Source organism: Eulemur rufifrons, chromosome 9 (genome assembly GCF_041146395.1).
Source record: "Eulemur rufifrons isolate Redbay chromosome 9, OSU_ERuf_1, whole genome shotgun sequence".
NCBI classification, from domain to species: Eukaryota; Metazoa; Chordata; class Mammalia; order Primates; family Lemuridae; genus Eulemur; species Eulemur rufifrons.
The window spans coordinates 52,276,573-52,297,521 of NC_090991.1; positions in this window are offsets into that span (position 1 = coordinate 52,276,573).

The following is a 20,949-nucleotide window of genomic DNA, read 5'->3' on the forward strand; positions in this document are numbered from 1 at the left end:
CATGTGAATATAACTTAAAAGTGTGTTTGTTTGTTTGTTTATTTATTTATTTTTGAGCCAGAGTCTCACTCTGTTGCCTGGGCTACAGTGCCGTGGCGTCAGCCTAGCTCACAGCAACCTCAAACTCCTGGGCTCAAGCCATCCTCCTGCCTCAGCCTCCCGAGTAGCTGGGACTACAAGTGTGCACCACCATGCCTGGCTAATTTTTTTCTACATATTTTTAGTTGTCCAGCTAATTTCTTTCTATTTTTAGTAGAGATGGGGTCTCGCTCTCGCTCAGGCTGGTCTCCAACTCCTGAGCTGAAACAATCCATCTGCCTCGGCCTCCCAGAGTGCTAGGATTACAGGCGTGAGCCACTGCGCCTGGCCAATTTTTATTTATTTATTTGAGACAGAGTCTCGCTCTGTTGCCCGGGCTAGAGTGCCGTGGCATAAGCCTAGCTCACAGCAACCTCAAACTCCTGGGCTCAAGTGATCCTTCTGCCTCAGCCTCCTGGCCCAGGACAGGCCCAGGACAGGCCCATGTGGCTGCCTGGTTCCTCTGAATCAGGCCATCTCTGGAGCTTCCCTTGCTGGTGGAGTTTACAGCAGAGAAATGGTTTTCAAATTCAGAAGACATCTCTGGTGAGTACTCTCAAGCTTGACTGGAACCCCTTTCCCTTTGAGGAGGTGATTAGTTCGAGGACAGAACCCTCTTGAATGGGATTAAGGCCCTTATAAAAGAGGCCTAAGAGAAACCTCTCACCCTTCTACCACGTGAGGATGCTGCAAGAAGCCATCTATGAACCAGGAACTGGGCCCTCACCAGACACTAACTCTGCTGGCTCTTTGGTCTTGGGCCTCCCAGCCTCCAGAAGTGTGAGAAGTAAATTCCTGTTGTTTATAAGCCATGCAGTCTATGGTACCTTAGTATAGCAGCCCAAGGGGCCTCAAACAGACAGCCAGTGACGTTGGAAATCAGAGAATTGGATGGTGTGGGAACAACATATTTGCTGTTGGAGAAGACACCACACACTTGGTGTCAGAGAAAAGATAACATAGTTGGTGTCAGAAAACACTAGACTATTACCGTGGAAAGAGGGGAGAATGGATGATAGGGACAACTGAGAATCCCAAGTGAGCTATAGAGGACTAGAAGGGGAGGGGGAAAAGTCACTATTCAAAGCCAAAAAGAATTTACAAATTGTTCAATAAGAGATCAGCAAGATTGCTAGATAAAAGAATAATATACAAAAATGAGAAGTGTTTCTCTATATCAGCAGTCACCAGTTAGAAAGTAAAATTAAAGAGAAAGGAAATTCCACTCACAATCGTTGCAACTTTATAAGGCACCTGGGAATTAATCAGGTAAAAGAACTATTAGTACTGAAAAATTACATTAAAAAAAATTTCTAAATAATTGGAGGCTATGCCACATTTATAAGTGAGAAGATTCAATATCCTAAAGATGTCGACTCTGCCCACGTTAATCCATGAATTCAGTGCAATTTCATTAAAAATCCCTTACATGCATGTGAAGATGTAGGAGGCCAGGAATCACCGAGACAATTTTGAAAAAGATGAGTGAGACTTGCCCTCCCAGATGTAAACATTTAAAAGCTACACTAGCTATAGTAGTAGTAAAACAGTGCGGTTTGGATCTAAGACAAATAGGTAGCGGAATAGAATATGGAAACCAGAAGCAGATGACAAGTCTGTGGACACTTGGTAAATGACAGAGACATCTGTGCAAATCCATGGGGGAAAGAATGGACCATACAGTAAGTGGTGTTAGAATACCCAGATATCCATACAGGAAAACATAATTAATATTTACCATGTACTACATACGATAATAAGTTCCAGGTGAATTAAAGGCCTAAATGTGAAAAAGCAAAACTTAAAAAAAACCATTTAAAACCTTTTTAGGAGAAAATATAGGAGAATGTTTTTATGATGCTATGATATAGAAGGATTTCTTAAGATCCAAAAATCACTCACTATATGGACTAAGAAAAATATATTTGACTATTTTAAAATTTAAAGCTTCTAAACTAAAAAGATAATGTAAAAACTAAAAGGACAAGCTGCACTCTGGGAGGTGTTTTAAAACTACCACATTGTTCCATAAATCTTGGATGAGTGAATGGTTGGATGGACAAGTGAAAAAGGAAGCACTTTTTAAATTCTTCTGCCTATCCTGGCGATGGGGAGGAAACCTGAGTATTTGTTACTGTTTTAAAATATAGTATTTTTAATACAAAATTTGAGGTATAGTAAGGCCAACAGAGCAGGAGACAACCGCCATTGAAAAGGTAGTTTGTTACTCACAGATCCGGGAGAGGACATACGTGTTATGCCACGGAGGGCCACACGGGGAAGCACCGGGCCATTCACGGGGCCGAGGGAGAGGAGGGAACCGTGGGAAAGCACCTTATTGTGGTTTCTGCGTGAAGGGACGAGCAAGGCAGGGTGAGCAGGCTTACACGGACCAGCTTGAAGAATTTCATGTGCACTGCGCCATAGGGGCCGCCCTCGTTGTCTGGTACCTGGAGGCGGTTGGGGCGTGGGCTCTGGATTGGTGGTCTGTATTTAAGAAGCGTACCCCGGGAGTAGGACTCCTCCTGAGAGGGGCCATTGGGGAGAGAGGGGGGAAACGGGATGTGGAGGTGGCGACTCAGGCACATCCTGGGGTTGTGCAGAACGAGGCGTGCCCAGCACAAGCACGTCGAGCAGATGTTAACACACCAAGTTTCCAGAAGCTACAAACAGGGTTAATCCAGTTACACCCTCCCCTAATCCTTTCAGTTACCCCTTCCCGGTGAACAGCTGCTCAGCCGGGAGCCTCAGGAGAAGAGGATGAAGTTAAGGTGTCAAAATCAAGAATTTATTTTTATTTGTATCTTATTTTTGGCATCTGGCATGCAAGTCCTAGCAGAGCATGCCCGGGTGCTAGTTTGTCACCTGCGCCGGCTTTGTCCGATGGAAATAAGAGGCTGCCTCTTGCCCCCCACGGGCCCCCCTGACCTGGACCAGCCGCATCTCCTGCCCACATGCCTCGCACGCCCAGCCTGGTTTGCTGCCAAGCTCTCTCCGTGAGCAAAGTCACATTCCATTTGTATGTGTGAACATCTACCCCAGGCTAATCCTGCGGTAGTGATTTTAGAACATTCAAATGCCAACCCAGCTGCTAAGTTCTCCCCCGGGAGTGGAGTCCCAAACCAGATACTCACAGCAGCGGCGGTGGCGTGCAGCACCCTAGAGCGCTTTGAGAGTCGCCGACCCGGACCCCGTAGATGGGTTCGTCTCAGGCCTCCAGCCAGGGAAAGTACCAGCTTAGGGTTAGGGTTGAATCTGCACGATGAGGCTTCACACCCAGACTCTGCTTGAAAACATCATTCGCTCCGCCGCAGTCACGAGTCCCTGTTGCACAGCAGGTACCTCCCGGGCACCCAGGAGTGAACAAAACAGAGTCCCCATCCTCAGGAGCCTGAGTCCAGGAGACAGAAAACGGACAACCCAACATGGAAGGAGCAGGACCAGCTGCATAATTTGCAGCTCCTGGTGCAGGGGCTGAAATTGCAGGTTCATGCTTGAAAATTACTAAGAATTTCAAGGCAGTGACAGTGGAGCATCGAGCCAAACACAGGTTCTCCTGGGAAGGAGGCCGGGTGCTTGTAGAGCTGCATCTAACCAGGCAGGGGTAGCAGGAACAGGTGGAGGACGGGCTTCAGTGCAGGGATAAGGAGATAGTTTTAAAAATCTGTTATCCCAGAGATAATATCAGGGTCTTGAAAAATGAAAAGTTGCTGCCAGGTGGGAAAAGGCTGGACCAGGGACAGGCACACGAGGCAGACAGCAACCCCTGAAGGCGTGGAGAAGGAAGAGGCTCTGGCTTCCTAGGGCCGGGCGAGCAGCTCAGTTTAGCTGGAGAAGAATGCCAAGGGGCCTGGGGTGGTGGGTCCGTCCTATCCATTCAGCGGCTTAAAGCAACACACGTGTATTGTCTCAGTTTCCGTGGCCAGGAGCCTGATGCAGCCCAGCTGGGTCCCAGCGCTGCAAGGTCTCTCGTGGGCTGCAGTCAGGGTGTTGGTGGGGCCACAGTCACCTCCAGGCCTGGGTCGGGGAGGACCTGCCACTCATGTGACTGTGGGCAGGACCCAGGTCTTTGCTGGTGGTGACCAGAGTCCTCCCTGCCACGTGGGCCGCTCCACAGATGACCTCACAACATGGCAGCTGGCTTCCCTCAGAGGAGGAGGGGAGAGAGAAGTCACAGTCTTTGTCTAACCTAATCCCAAAAGTAACTGCCCGTCACCTTTGCCCTGTGCTTTGCACTAGCAGTGAGTCACCAGGTCCAGCCCACACTCGTGGAGAAGGGCTCACAGCAGGTCACGCAGGCCGGGCTGTAGCGCTCCGTGATGCCATCAGACACTGCTGGAGGTGGTGCCGGGAAGGCACACCGTCAGGTGGTACGAGCTGCAGTCCCGTCAGCTGACTAAGCAGAATGGCGGACCCTTGATAGAGTGGGTGGGCCTCGTCGAGCAGGTGAAAGACCGTAAGAGCAAAACGAGGTGTCCTGGGGAAGGAATTCTGCTCCAGACGGCAGCATCCGTGCCCGCCTGCGTTTCCGGCCTGGCCGCCTGCCCTGCAGATCTCAGACTTGCCAGCGCCGCGGTTATGTGAGCCAGTTCCTTAAAATAAACCTGTTACCGTACACACGTGTATCCTATTGGGTCTGCTCTCTGGGCCCCTGCCCGGCGCAGCCATGGGTATGGGAGCCCGGAGGCTGCCCTGATATCTGAGCGTCCTGGGGCGGCCACAGCAAAGGGCCACAGACTGGGAGGTTCAAATAACAGAAATTTACATTCTCCCAAATCTGGAGGCTGGAAGTCCAAGATCAAGGCGTCGTCAGGATTGGTTTCCTCTGAGGCCTGGCTCTTTGGCTGGTTAATGGTCTCTCAGGCTGCGTCATGTCCTAATCTCTTCTCACGAGGACACCAGTCGTATTGGATCAGGGCCCACCCTGGTGACCTCATCTTAATTACCTCTATAATGGCCACATCTCCAAACACGGTCCAATTCTGTGGTCCTGGGGGTTAAGCCTTCAACATATGAATTTGGGGGGTGGGGACACCATTCAGCCCACAACACCTGCCTAACACGGGGGGATGTCCTAGCTCAGGCTGCCATGACAAAATGCCGTAGACAGGGAGGCTTCAACAACTGAAATTTATTTCTCACAATTCCCGAGGCTGGAAGTCCAAGGCCAGGGTGCCGGCATGTTGGGTTCTGGTGAGGGCTCCCTCCCAGGCTTGCAGACAGCCACCTTCTCACGTGGCAGAGAGGGGGACATCAGGCTTTCTGGTGTCTTTTCTTTTTTTTTAATTTTTTTGGTGTCTTTTCCTATCATAATGCTAATCCCATCATGAGGGCCCCACCCTCATGACCTCAGTGAACCCTAATCACCTCCCTAAGGCCCCATTTCACCTTGGGAGTCAGGGCTTCCACATATGAATTTGGGGGACAGGCCTGGGCTGGTGCGGTTCATAGGCAGAGGTGAGTTATTGTTGCCAGTTGCCCATGAAGCGTTCTCCAGGTCAACAGTGTCCAGGCTTGGGACCTGCCCACCCGGGGCCCAGGAGGCCTCCACGTCAGGGCGCTGCTCCGGCTGCACGGAGGCAAGTGCTGGCCACAGGGGCTGAGTGTCTAGAACCAGGGGAGCTTGTTGGCACTTCAGCCCCTTGAGGGGGTTGAAGGAGGGGGTCTTGCGGGGATGTTTATTTCAGGAGGTTCATGCCGACGGGTGTGCCAGCCCTGGGTCTCCTCCAGCAGCTGAGCCACCAGGTTGTGCAGAGCAGCCCCCAGACCCCTTCTGAGCACTGGTGTGAATTTCACACGGTTCTACTCTGTCTGCCGCTGCAGGGCCTCCCAGAGCACGCGCTTGCTGGGGTCTGTTGGTTGTCCTGGCTTTTGGCCTTTACCTCTTGGTGGGGGAAGGGCACCCTCTGATGCTCTCATGGCCGGGGCGGAGGCCAGGCCTGCTGCCCAGTCCCCTGCAAGCCGGTCACTGCACGTCGCTGACTGAGGAGCCCACGTGCAAGGCGAGGGGCTGGGGCAGCCTAAGTCCCAGCGTTGAGAAATGCCAGACCTACATGCAGAAACACGTGTGGGTGGGAAGCACAAGCTAATTAATTCAGATGCTTGGTGACTGTGAAGCTATTGTGTGCCAACGTTCGTCCTGAAATCGGTGTGCCGGTTCTCAGTGGAGCTGCTTTCTGGGCACTAATGGGTTAAAAGTGTCCCAGGCCGGTTTTCACAGGGTGCTGCTGTTGTCCTACTGTCCTTGTGCCTCTTCCTCTGGAATTTGTGTTCCCTCAATGCAGAAAGATCTTTGAAAAAAGCATTAGCCCCAAACTGGGTTGTGGCTAAGCAAATACTGGTGTTTTAGCAAGCTGGAACGCGCCCAGAGAAAAAAGAAAAAAGGCAAAACATGCAGACCGTGTGCAGATAGAGGCATATTTAGACAATAATAATGCACAGTAGCCCCACCTTATCTACGGGGATGCGTCCCCAGGTCCCCAGTGGGTGCCTGAAGCCGTGAATAGTGCCCAACCCCACATACGCTGTGGTCTTTTCATCTGATAACTGAGATGGCTACTAAGTTACAAACAGGTGGGCAGCGTAGACAGCAGCATACGCAGGATACAGGGGTGATTCATGGGTGGGACAGCGTGAGATCTCATCGCACTACTCAGAACAGTGTGCAAAAAACTTAGGAATTGTTTATTTCTGGAATTTTCCGTTTAATATTTTTGGAGGACGGTTGATTGCAGGTAACTGAAACTGCGGATAACGAGGACTACTGTATGTCCTGCTTATTCACCTGCCAGGAATATGCATCTTCCAATCTCCCTTATCTTAAAAGTGTAAAAATGCACATCAGTCAAAATTGCAAGAATCTGGAGTGTTTTAAATCATGTAGAAATCAACACGGATGAGGCTCCTACTTTTGTTTAGGGTTTAATGAAAATACATATCAAATGTATTTTTCTCCCCTCTCCAGGGGGAGGAGACAGACATGAAACCTCGCTCGTCTTTGCTGGGTCTCAAAACAGAAGTGGGCTGCAGGTGGGCGAGGCTGTGGGCTGTCACCAGGCCCCAGAATCCTACATTTTACCTGTATATGAGCGGCGCCCAAACCTACAACTCCAGCCCTGATCCCTCCTCCAAATCAACAGCCTCGTCTCCAACAGCCTCTGCGACGGGTACCCTGAGCTCAGGCCCAGTGATGTCCAGAGGGACACGGGCTCTGTCCACGGCCCGAGGGGACCAGCCATCTCCTCCAGCACCCAGAAGGTCACCTTTTCTGCCTCCTCCCCACCCCACCCCCACATGTCCTGTGCTGTGGCCTGCCCTGGACGGGCTCTTTCTTCAGAGTGGAGTGTGCAAAGGATGGGACAAACAGGTCCCTCTGTGGTCAATGCTGCTGGCCTCGCTGTGTGCCATGAGGTGGAGCAGGGGCTGGGAGTGTCCTGGGGCTGCCATAACAAAGTCCACAAACCGGGGGGCTCAACACAACGGAAGTTTATCCTCTCCCGGTGCTCAAAGCCAGAAGTCTGAAATCAAGGTGCTAATTCCTGCTGGAGGTCCTGAGGGGGACTCTGTCCCAGGCCTCTCTTCCAGCTCTGGTGGCCGCTGGCAATCCCTGGTATTCCTGGGCTTGTGGCAGAGTCACTCCGATCTCCGCCTCTGTCGCCTTTTTCTGTATGTCTCTGGGTGTCTGCTCCTCTTCTTACAGGGACACGTCATATTGCATCAGGGTCCACTCTAATCCAGTGTGCCCTGCTCTTAAACTTCATTACACCTGCAGAGACCCTATTTCCAAACAAGGTCACATTCTGAGGCTCCATATAGGCAAGAACTGGGGGGGCAGCATTCAACCCAGTACAGGGGTGAGGGGGACCTTCCTGGTTCAATGACGGCACCTCCTCACTGTGTCCTCACGTGGCAGAAGGGCCCAGGGAGCTCCTGGGCACTCACCCCATTTATGAGGGCTCTGCCTAGCGACCTAATCACTTCCCGCAGGCCCCGCCTCCCGATACCGCCATCCTGAGGATTAGGGTTCAGGGCATGAATTTCAGGGAACACGAATGTTCAGCCCATGACATTATTCTCATGGATGCTGGCGCCTGTGCTCTCCACGGAGGGAAGGTTCTGCATCGGAGTCACAGTGTTGAGCACCAAGGGGACAGCGGATCCCGCACACTGGCAGGGTCTCGGCCGGTAACGCCCTGCAGGCTGCTCCAGCGGTTCGCCTTGTGCCTGGCTCTCCCAGCTGCCTCTCTGGACAGACTCCAGACAGCTCCCTCTGTCACCTCCTGAGACCCCCACACCTTCCTGTGGCTGGCATCTGCCCCAGGCAGCCCAGCTGGGGCGTCCGACAGCTCAGAGCCCCACAGGCGTGCGTCTTGCAAGATGGTGCAGATGGAGCGTGTGCACGGCCCCTGCTCGGCGCCACGTCCCCATCAGTGAAGTCAGGGCGGGCCTTCCGCAGCTGCTCCGTGCCAGTGGAACACATGAATAGTAACAATTGAATGAATGCTAAGTGGAAACGTAATAAGAGTGAAAGAGTGGGGTAATATTAATAAATAATGAATGGATGAATGAATAATAAATGAATATAATCTAACAGACATTTAGATAGAACTTCCCTGGGGCCAGGCTCTGTTCTAGGAAATTTACAATTATGAATTCAACAAATTCTCATAATCACCTTGTGAAACTCCCAATACCATGATTATACCCACTGTGCAGATGGGGAAGCTGAGGCGCGGGGGCTAAGAGACCTGTTCAGGCTCCCGTAGCCAACAGGGGACAGAAGCCAGGACTAGAACCGGGCTGCTGACGCTTAACCACCACATCCCATGGCCCCGTGAGGGATACAATTGCCTGAGCTTCCGACCCCGGTGGAGCAGGGGGAGGAAAGGGGGACAGAGGGGGTGGGCGAGGGGGGAGGGGAGAAGGGACCATCACACTGAGGACTGGAGCCAGCCGCGGACCCCCAGCTCTGGGGGCAAGGCCCAGACTGCGCACCCCTGTGTGCCCCTGGCACCTGGAATCACGGCTGGCTCACAGGCGTTTGTTAAAGGATGAGGACAAATAACTGAGCCTTAGGAGTAGCAATTTGTCTGGAGAGGCCAGAGCTTTCCATGAGGTCTGAGCACCTACACCTGGGCAGAGGCTGGCGACATCCTGGTGCTACCCAGGTAATCTCCGAATAGAGAACAGAGACGGTAGGTGATACCCGGAAGTGGCTGTCAGCTTCCATCTTCTGAAACCTGCCCTGATTTAGATTAATCGGGGTCATCCTCTGTCTTACTAAAGGCAAAAGACTGAATTATAGATGCTTCGGCGATTTTTAAAAGAACTTTAAAAATAAGCATAGCAACATAGCTAACAAAATAGAATTTGCCTAGTCAAATTTCTTGCTAGCTTCTGGAATGAATAGAGAGAGACAATTTGCAATCAACATTTTTGTGATGTATGAATAAAACGGTTGAGAATGATGAAAAAGTTAATGTTTATTCCGATGGTGCCGTCCACGGCAGCCCAGACCCGCCCCTGTGCCCTGTCCCTCCCGGGAAAGGGCCTTCCTGTCTCCACCGGGAGGCTCCCGGTCGTGTCTCTACAGCACCTTTCTGCGATTCTGGCTGCCTTGTGGGATTAAAACCAACAGCTCCCCTTTATTGAGCACTTACTGCACCAAGCACCTTGCACACATGTCCCCTTTGCTCCTGGCACCAACTCCGTGCAGGCGGTTATGACTCTGATTTAACAGACGAGAGTCTGAGGATTCGGGAGGTTAAGTCATTCATCATGGATTGTTCCAGAGAAGTTACCAAACTAGGCCCAAATTCCCCAAATTCCAAGTGCATGATGTATGAATTAAAGTGGCTACATTTGTCTGGGGACGGGGACGAGTGCCTGCCTTCCACACGCTGTTTTGCTGTAGACAGGTATGATGCTAATTTACTACTCAAACTCCATACTTTTAGAACATTTGTTCTGTAGGTGTCAGATGATGTACCAGGAATGGGAATTTCAAAGCTGTGTAAACTGAGGCACCTGGCGAGCTCTCAGCCTCCTGAGGGAAATGTCATAATTGTGAAATGACCATCGCAGGTGCCTATGGAGGTCTGGGAGCATCATCGGTGCTGTGGGAGTGAGGTTTTGAAGGATGAGTAGGAGTCGTCTGGTGCCAGGGGAAGAGCTTGTTGCTGGGAAAGGAAATGGTGGGCAAACAGGCGCAGCAAGTTTGCAGAAGGGAGTGGGTAAGCCCAGGGGTGGAGTGGCGGAGGGTGGGCTGACTCGCTCTGGCATTGTGCCCACAGAGGGACAGGGAGTGGTGTAGGTGGGTGCACTCCTGGGCCCACAGTGAGGGACAGTAGGAAGGAACTGTTCACGGCCGGCACCCCAAGAGGCAGACAACCTTCCACAGGGGTGAAGCCTCACCTTCCTTTACTGGCAGCGGTCCCCAGAGTCTACCACTCCATTCCCTCTGTCACCCTTGCCCTGCCAAAGGTCACCAGCAGCTCTCAATGGTCAAATCTCCTGATTTCGATTGGCTCCAGTCTTGCCCCAAACGCTCCCTTGACCCAGCAGTTCGGGGACCTTAGCAGTACCGTAGACCCCTGCAGTCTAGAGAAGCCTTCGGTCCCTTCTCCAAGTGTTGTTTGTAAGTACGGAGAATCACAAGAAAGCAAACTATATTGGAATACAGATATCAAAATGTTTTACAAAACCAAATTTGTGATGTTGAAAACTCTGGACATCTTTACTAACACATTAAGTAGCAGGACCCAGGGGATGGCCCACAGCCACTGCAACTGTGTAACAGTGACAAGCATAAATGATTATTTCAAGATTTCTGCGACAGCTGCGAGGGGACATGAAAATATCTGTAATTGGTTTTTGGTGACAAAGTCAAAGGATGCCTAATATTACTGTGGGTTTGTTGACTGTATTTGTAATTGAAGGAAGCGTGAAATACCAGGCACAGGTTTGTGAAAACAAAGAAAGAACTTTTTTTCCCATTCCAAGTTCATGCACTCCCAAAATTCTTTCCAAAAATCTCTTGGGAGGCCGAGGCGGGTGGATCGTTTGACCTCAGGAGTTTGAGACCAGCCTGAGCAAGAGCAAGACCCCATCTCTACTAAAAATAGAAAGAAATTATCTGGCCAACTAAAAATATATAGAAAAAATTAGCCAGGCATGGTGGCTCATGCCTGTAGTCCCAGCTACTGGGGAGGCTGAGGCAGTAGGATTGCTTGAGCCCAGGAGTTTGAGGTTGCTGTGAGCTAGGAGGATGCCATGGCACTCTAGCCCGGGCAACAGAATGAGACTCTGTCTCAAAAAAAAAAAAAAAAAAAAAAATCTCTTGGGGTCCTTGAACGCCAGGTTCAAAACCCCACCTTCTACACTGTTAACGCTCCGCCACCCTCTCCTATGACCCTTCCCAGACTATCTTCAGAGGAGGGGGCTGGGAGCAGGAGTGGCTTCCATCTGTCTGTCAAGGACTTCCACTTCCTTTAAGAGAAAACAAAATAAGGGAAGAGAATGGTTGAGATTGAGGAAGACATGCCAGCCACCCCAATTGCAGATAAGTGAGGCAATGGTTGCCTGTCTTACCCCATCATGGGGTCCAAGACCCCAACACACCACCCCTTGGGTCATGGCCACCACCTCTGCCTATAACTAAACCCCAGACACCTGTCCAAGAGACCTAGAGCAAGACAAAGGAACAAATATACAAATGCTTCCATATGCCTCCCTTCAAGAAGTGAAGCTTCATTTCCTCCCTTTGAGTGTAGGCTAGAGTGGGAGACCTCTAACAAATAGAATATGGCAGAAATGATCATGTGTCACTTCTGAGACTAAGTCACAAAAGCCACTGTAACTTCCTCCTTGCTCTCTCTTGGATCACTCACTCTGGGGAAGAGAGCCGCCATGTTGTGAGGACACTCAATTAACCCTACAGAGAGATCCCCATGCAAGCAGCTAAGGCCCCTGCCAACAGCCAGAGAGGAAATGGGGCCTCCAGTCGACAGACGTGCGAGGGAGCCAGCTTGGAAACTCATCCTCCAGCCCCGGGTGGACCTTCAAATGACTACGGCTCCAGCTGACAGCCTGACGACAACCTCAGGAGAGAACCTGAGCCAGAAACTGCCCCAGTTGAGTCACTCCCCAATCCCTGACCCTCAGAAACTGAAATAACAGACGTCTGTTGTTTGCCGCTGGAGGGTGCTGGGGAAGGGGAGGTAGCACGAGTTACCCTGGGCAGCCCTTTGGGGAGAGACCTCGCAGGTGTGTGGGGCTCATGGCAAACAGTCCTGCCGATGAGTCCTGCGCCTGCACCCGCTCTGCAGCCACCGTTGAAGGGCGTGTTACAAAACACCTCTGGTGTCGGTTTCCTTAGCTCCAGGTCATAAATCAACCTGGGGCTGCTGCAAGGGTTCAAGGTGGTAATAATAACATATGCAGTGCTTACAAGAGTGCCAGGCACACCGTAAATGCATAATAAATGGTGGCTTGTTACAGTAAACTCACTGGGCCCTCCCTCTGCCACCAGATTCAGACACCCAGGCTTGGACATCCCGAGAGAAGTCACTCTTCTCTGATACCCAGAAGGCTCTGGAGCCTGGAGGATGGGAACAGGACACGTCCATGCAGCTCTGATTCTCCCCTGAGCATCGTCCTGTCTCTAACTCTTCCTGCTCCTAATTTGGAAGGGAGCCTGCAGAGCATCTAACATGTGAAGAGAAACTCAAGCTCACCCATAACTAGGGAAATGCAAATTAAAACCACCCTGAAATGGAGACAGCCCAATGGTTGATCGGCAGGTGACTGGATAAACACCACATGGTGTGTCCGTGCAGTGGGCTCTTGCTCAGCCGTAAAAGGAGAGACTACGCAAGCCACGCCACAGTCCAACCTCAAGCACGTTCTGCCCAGCGAAAGAAGCGTTTACAGAGGACCACATATTGCAGGATCCCGTTTATGTAAAATGTCCAGACCGAGCAGGCAAATGCCTGGAGACAGAGAGCAGATTGGTGGTTGCCAGGGTCTGGGAGGAGAAGGGAATGGACAGTGATGCTTAATGGGTGTGGGTTTTATTTTGGGGATGACAGAAATGTGTTGGAACTAGATAGGGTGGCGGTTGCATAACATTGTGAATGTGCTTAATGCCACAGAATTGTTCTTTTTAAGATGGTTAATTTTATGTTATGTAAATTCCACCTCAATAAAAATTAAAAAAGAAAACGACACTGAGATGCCACATTTACTCATCAGACAGACAAGTGCGAAAGAGCTGGCCGCAGGCTGTCAGCGAGGCTGCAGGGACAGGCCCCGGGACCTGCTCACAGGAGCGCGAATGGGAGAAACCCCAAGAGAGCCGGGTCGCCGTCAGCCGGCATCGATCAGAGCTTGTAGCCTTTGACCCAGCAATCCCGCAGCAGGTGCTTATCCTATAAATGTCCCAGCACGCACGAGCAGGGACACAAGTGCATGAGGTTTGCGTCAGCATTATGTGCCATGACAACATATTGCAAAGGACACAACGGTCCGGGGGACTGGCTAGTAAACGGCAGCGGTTCACGCAGTGCAGGACAGCTCTGCGTGGGCTTGCGGAGCGAAGGCAGCCAGGCAGCCAGGCGCGAACGCGGCGTTTGTATACTTCACTTGCGCGTGTGCAAAAAGAACACACACATGGCTGTACACCCATGGAGCATCCCCAGAAAGATACACCAGAACTAGCATGAGATTTTCTCGGGGTGAAGGGAGGGGCCTCCAAGAAGGCCCCAGTGAGCCCACCTCCTGGCACTCGCACCCTGTGTGTTCCCCCGCTCGTTGCAGCAGGACTGGCCTGTGTGGCCCGGAGCACACAGCAGAAGCAAATCACTTCTGAGGCTGTGCTCTGGGCTGCATTGTGTCCCCACGTAGACTCACCTGTCAGACGTGGCTGCATCCGGAGCAAGGCCTCTGAAGTTATGGTTAAGGTGATATGAGGTCATCTGCATGGGCCCCAACCCGACTCAACTGGTGTCCGCACAAGAAGAGGAACTCAGGACACAGACACGCACAGAGGGAAGATTCTGTGCAGACTCAGGCAGGAAGTTACCTGCAAGGAAGACTCAGAAAGGCTTCAAGGCCTCAGAAGAAATCAGTCCTCTGACACTGTGGTCTCAGACATCTATTAACAGCTTCCAGAATTGTGAGAAAAGATATTTCCGTTGTGTCACATCCCGTGGTACTTGGCTACAGTAGCCCCAGCAAGCAAACACAGGCTAGGTCACACCGGGCACTGCGGCTCCTGCCCACTCGTGCTCTCAGAATGCGCACCCTGGGGAGGCTGGCCGGCGGCCATGCTGCGAGGATGCTCAAGCAGCCTGAGGGACAGCCCACGTCGGGAGCACCTGCCACCTCGGAGTGGGTTCTCCAGCCCAGCCCAGCCTTTGGGTGACTATAGCCCCCGCTGACGGCTTGGCTGCCACGTCACGAGAGACCTGGGGCAGAACCACCAGGCTATGTGACTCCAAAATATCTGAACCACAGAAGTTGCATGAGATAAAAAACGTTTGCTGTTTGAGCTGCTGTATTGGGGATAATTTGTTACACGGGGACAGATAACCGTTATGGAAAGGAGACACTATGTACCCACGAAAGGCTGGACGCTCTGAGGAGCTGATCCTTCCACACTGGAGGCTATTCCCAACTTCCACGTCCATTGGCTCTGACCGGTTCCAGTGCACAGGACGCACCGGTGGGCCACTGGAGCTGGGAATCCTGGAGAGTCCTTCCTCTTCCTCTCCGCCTTGGGCTGCACCTCAGCAGGGGTGGTGTCTCTGCTGTGCGTCTCACACTGTGGCTCTGCACCAATGACCCTCGTCTTGAAGTCCTAGTAGCTCCACTTCTCCCCTTTGTCCCTCCAGCCCCAGGTGACAGCAGCTTCCTGTCCCTGCCCACCGTGAGGCTGCCCCATGGCCCCCTCTTAAGTTCTTGACTCTTCCATCATCCATGCCATCACCAAGTGTCAAGCAAGTGGCACCTGTCACCTGCTCCGGGATAGGAGCCCTGCGTTTGGAGGGTCTTACCACCAGGAGGAACAGCCCTCCGGTGTCAACCCCCTGTGTGGTTTGCAGGTGTTGGGGTCACCAAAACAGCCGCGATTCACACAGGCACTGGGTGGAACGGTGCTTTGCTACATAGAGAAGAGACAGAGCAAGACCAGCTTGCCTGGTGTCTGTCCCCCTCCCCCCGACGCAGGGAGGAGGTCTGCACGTACCCCTCTCCCCGTCCCCAGCAGAACCGACGCACCAGCGGGCGGCCAGGTGCCATAGGATGCACACACCCAAGCAAGCAAAGGACACATCGAGTCCACAACAGGGAAAGGTATCCCCAGAGGTATGCCCAGCACAGGCGTGAGAGGTCTTCATTTCTTTGAAAGGAAACGTCCCAGGCCCAAGGCCCGTTCTCATGTGACCCTGTAGGGGTCCAAAGACTGAACCCCGAGTCTAACTTTCCCCACCTTCCCTCATCAAATTCCCTCTGATTTAAATTCCCAGAGTGCCTGGACCCTCACTGATACTCAAATAATATAATAAGCAAAAGAAAAAGGTCATAGGAGTTAAAAAATTATAAAAGAGTGATTGATCCAGCCCAGGCTTCATTGTTGAATCTCCCAGACATGCTCTCACCGTGGTCACCTTTCTCTGCCATCACGCCTCCCCCCAGGCTCACCCGCTCCTCCTCCTCGGCCCTCCAGGCTCCCCCCAGTGCTCAGCTGCCTCCATCCTCTCCAGAGCTGCCCCGTGGCACCCAGATTTCTGCATCATGAGGGTGAGGGGTGCTGGGGAGACGGGGTGTTGCCTAGGGACGGCTTGGCCATGGCCCACCACGTGCCCCAAAGGCCAGCCCCGTTTGGCCACCACAGTGAGAGCACTGATGCAACCGTGCGTGCGTGTGCGAGCGCGGCCGCTGTGGACAGACCGCTGCTCACCAGCCCCCAGGCCCTGCCCCAGCCAGCCCCTCCTCCAGGCAGCCCCGGCCGGGTGGCCGGAAGCAAGGCGTCAGCGACGCCGGAGTCAGCAGACAACCCATTTGCAGAGCGTGAGTGATGTTCGCTTGCCTGCCTGCTTTCTCGTTTTCAGGGTCTGACACGGGAACATTGCTAGGTGACCAGATTTTTCAAAGCTCAAATTGAGACAGATGGTCTGCCCAAAGATGTTTTCCTGATTTAGCCATTTACTTGTACAGAAAGTGTGCACATTAATTCACATTTGATTGTCCATTAATGAATTGCCGCTGAGCAGCAGAATGAAGCCCTGACCGCTGAGGGCACTACTGGCGGGACACAAGCACAGGCAGGGAAGGGAGGGGGAGGGGAGGTCCCCAAAGGGAGCCAGGGGAGCACTCTCCCTCTCCGGAGGAGCAAGCCCTGAGGCGCCAGCTCCGGCAGGCCCAGCTTGGGGTCAGGACACAGAGCTGGCCGTGAAGGTGATAAACGATCCACAGACCGGGCATCTCCACAGACGGGTCTCACCCCGAGCCGCTACCCCACGGGACGGGCCTGGGAGACTGACCGCCAGCCCCGTGTAGAACTCTAAAGGCCGATGTGGCTTCTCAGGCACCAGACCACCCACTGCGGGTGTCGTGGAGAGGGCCTTGGGTCCCGAATTTCCTCTGTCAAGATTTGGCTGGGGGAGGGCAGCCTTGCTGGGGGTGGGATGGTAAGGCGTGTGCCCTTCACCCTAGTCGGGTTCCCCTGGAAGCAGAACCTGAGGGAAGGATGTGGATTTGGATCAGTTGCCTGGGGGTGACACAGGAAGCAGGAATGAAGGACAAGCCCACGAAGGCTGTTAGGAGCCTGAGGCTCAGGCCTGCTGGGGACGCCCTGGGAACCGCTTGGGATGGCCCCACAATCACCCAGCCCAGGACTGGAGGCTGCAGGTCCAGGCTCCTGCGTTCACTGGCACCTCTGCATTTGGGGGCTGCTCTGAGTGTGGGCTGGTGGAGGGGATGGCCCAGGCAGCACCTAGAGGAGGGCGATTACTGTCCCCACAGTCCCCCTGGCCTTGGCTGAAATCGGAGGCCAGCCACACATTTGCTACCTCTTTTCTGGTTCGTCCACCCTTGGCCGCAGCCCCCTCTGCCCTCTCTGGACACATCAGACCTCTACGACTTCACCCAGGTTCTTCCTTCTGCTCCTCTGTCCCCTATAACACCTGACTCCTGAGCCACCTCCCTGTGAAGCTGCCCTGACCTTCCAGTGAGCTGGTCACTCCTGCCTCTGTGTCCTGCAGCCCTTTGCACAGGCCTCTGTCACAAGGACAAGGACCATTTAGTGGACAGTCTATGCATGGGATCCGTTTAACACCCCCGCACTACGGATGGATTCCTGAGTATCACCTGTACAGACAGGAGCTGAGGCTCGAGGTCACGTGGCTCGAAAGCAGAGAAGGTGGGATTTGTGCCGACTCCTTGTCTGACTGCAGCCGGCACGGAGCCCTTGGCAGGCAGTACTGAAATTGGGGGTGCAGCGTCCGTCTCTGCCCTGGACAAGCAGCTTCTTGGAGGACACGACGGGTACTGGTCCCCAGCCCCAGATCCCAGCACAGCGCGGCACACGTGTGCACTCGGATGGGAAGGTGTGCACGCAGGCCGACAGATGGAGTCCAAGCTCTAATGCATTCCAAGCTCACACTCCCACGGGCAGCCGCCAGCAAAAATAGCCAGCTCATTTGAATGGAGTTACAGGAGGAAGCAGCAAGAACCCAACTTCAGACAAATGGAAATTTTCGAAAGAGGAAGGCAGCGGCCAAGCCCAGCGGAACACAGCTCCAGCCTGGCAATTTAGCGCGATTAACTGAAGCCGCAGCCCTAGTCGATATAATAGCCGGTGCATTATCAGTTTTGCCACAAACCATTATTCATTATCTCTGGGTTTCGCTGGCTCACCCACGGCCGGCTGGCGCGCCGCGGCTTCTCCCGCAGCCAGCTATATTTTAATCAGTCACATTACAGGGAAATGTCCCCGGAGGAAATCGTGCCATCACCCGGGGTGTCAGCTGCTCGCAGATCGGAATAGGAATGTTCCAAGGTGCAGTAATGTGGTGTGACATTGTGCAAGTTAATTTATAGAAAAATTAAACATCATTTGGAGCTGAGCAGGGGAGATGAGCAGGAGACTGGCTTGGTTTCAGGCAATACCCAAATGGCCTCGGGCTATTGATTCTGGAGGAAATCTTTGCAAGGACTCCTTCCTGGTGGTCTATAAATGTTTGTCCCAAATCCCCCGACTCAGTCTAGACATGGACAGAGAAGACTTAGAAAGCAAGATATAGCCCTGAATCGCAAGCACGTATTTGGCACCATGAATCTCGGAGTGGTGTGGGGAGCTTGGGGGAGGGGCGCTGGGGACGCAGCGGGGGTGGAGGGAGTAGAAGGAACCGTCTGGGAACACAGCTCCTGAGCCCTTCCGGGAGCCTGGCAGGCCACTGAGACGAGGCCACGCAGCCTCTGACCTTGAGGGACAAAGGGAGTGGGGCACAAATGCACCTACCGGAGCCACGGCCTGACAAGAGCAGGAAGGCAGGTGTTCCGACCACTTCCTGGTTCCCTCCTGGGGAGGGGGGGGCCCCACACTAAATAGTAGGAGGTGGCCAAATCCATGACACCTGATACTGGGCACGTAAGATTGGCAACAGCTTATCAATAGCAGGTATTCTGGGGGAAGCAGATGCCGCAGACCACGCAGGGCCACGTGGGGGAGCATGTGGGAGCAGAGTGAGCCAGAGGGAGGGGGTTTGTCCTAACAAAAGGGTGAGGCGCCTCCTGGTTCCGCAGGAGGATGGGATTGGCTTGTTTGAATAATCCTACTGCTGGCAGGCAGGACAGGTGGGACCATTAGGTTGAGGACAGGTGGGGTGCAGCCGATCTGGCTGACACGGGAACTAGCCAGGTGGGAGCCTCTCCCGCTGGGTGGGGGCACGTCTGGAGAGAGCTGAGGACACACAGCCAGGCCTCTGGGGCCCGTGAGGCTCGGAGATGTCAAAGCAGCATTGACTGTTGCTCTTGATCTGGAGCTTACACTACAGGAGCTGCAAGCTGGGAGTGATGGGGGAGCTCTTCCTTCTGGGGTGAGGTGGAGGTGTCGAAGGCGTCACGGAGCTGGTGGCAATGAGGTTGGCCCATAGGGGGAGTGGTATTGCAGGACATAAAAATGACAGCAAAGGCTTCAAAGCCAAGAGAGCCTCATGGTGAAGGTGCAGAGGCAGGAGCAAGTGCAGGGCTTGAGGGAGGGCAGAGTCCACCGTGCAGAAGAATAAGGCGTGGGGACGGGGTGGCCTCCAGGGGCCGGGGAGGCAGAAGGGGACGACAGATCGCAGAGGGTCAGGGATGCCACGCTGGAGAAATGGGGACTGTCCAATGTGCAGAAGAAAAGATTTATTCTTTTTTTTTTTTTTTTTTTTTTTTTGAGACAGAGTCTCACTCTGTTGCCCAGGCTAGAGTGAGTGCCGTGGCGTCAGCCTAGCTCACAGCAACCTCAGACTCCTGAGCTCAAGCGATCCTCCTGTCTCAGCCTCCCGAGTAGCTGGGACTACAGGCATGCACCACCATGCCCGGCTAATTTTTTCTATATATATTTTTTAGCTGTCCATATAATTTCTTTCTATTTTTTTAGTAGAGATGGGGTCTCGCTCTTGCTCAGGCTGGTCTCGAACTCCTGAGCTCAAACGATCCGCCCACCTCGGCCTCCCAGAGTGCTAGGATTACAGGCGTGAGCCACCGCGCCCGGCCAGAAGAAAAGATTTAGACGGAAAGACCACCACTGGCTGCGGTGGCCGTGATGAAGGCCAGTCCATGAAGGACTCTTACAGAGAAGTTGGTCCCTGGATATTGCCGTGACCCCAAATTGTGACCCCAGGCCAGGATTCCCCCTGAATTCCACACTCAAATGCCCAGACAGATCTTGGTGAATCCCGCACTCACGTCCCGAGTGCCTGTGTGGTTCTAGGCACAGCTCGTGGCACTGAGGGCAGTGAGTAAGCCAGACACGGCCCTGCCCCAGCCTGCGCTGCTCCCCATGGTTTGCGCACTGGGAGGACATGTGCGACGCCCGGCGTGTTCACACTGAAATGCACGTTCACGCTCTGCCTCTGCTAACCCGTGTCTCCTCCTGGGGTCTCAGGAGGGGGTTGGGACTTGCTGTCTTGAAGCTGGAACCCAGGAGGTCTGTCCCAGCTGCTCATGAGCCCTGACCTGCCACACCTGGCCAGTTGCCTTGTCCTGCTTTACTGCCAAAGTACTTCTCATGTCTGTGCCTTCTGCCTTCCTCTCCTTTCTGATGCCACAGGCTGGTTCAAACCTGTTCCAACAGAGGGAGTGATGCAGACACACACACATACACACTCACACACACACATACACACATGCACAAGAACTTCCGCATCTCCTTCCTGGATCACAACCATTTTTGTCACCTCTAATCCCTCCTCCATAGTCACCACGGTGACTTTTCAGAACACAAACCTGTTCATGTCACACCACAGCTCAAAAGCCTTCTCAGGCTCCCTATTGCCCGTAGGAAAAGCCCAAGCTCCTTAGTGCAGCGCCCAAAGGCTCCAGTTGTTGCACATCGCCTGACCCGCCAGCATCACCCCTCCTCACCTGCGTGCAATCCTCCTGCGTGCAATCCTCCTGCGTGCAATCCTCCTGCGTGCAATCCTCCAGCCGGTTGCCTAAAGGCTTGCAGATGTCCCTCGATACTGTTGTGGATGGAAGTTCCTCACCTCCCTGTATCCACACCTTTTGTGATGTGAATCTGCAGCTCTTCCCAGCAAAGGCAAGGTGCACTTCCCTGCCCTGTGCTTGAGGCTGGGCCGTGTGACTTGCTTTTGGTTGATGGGATGT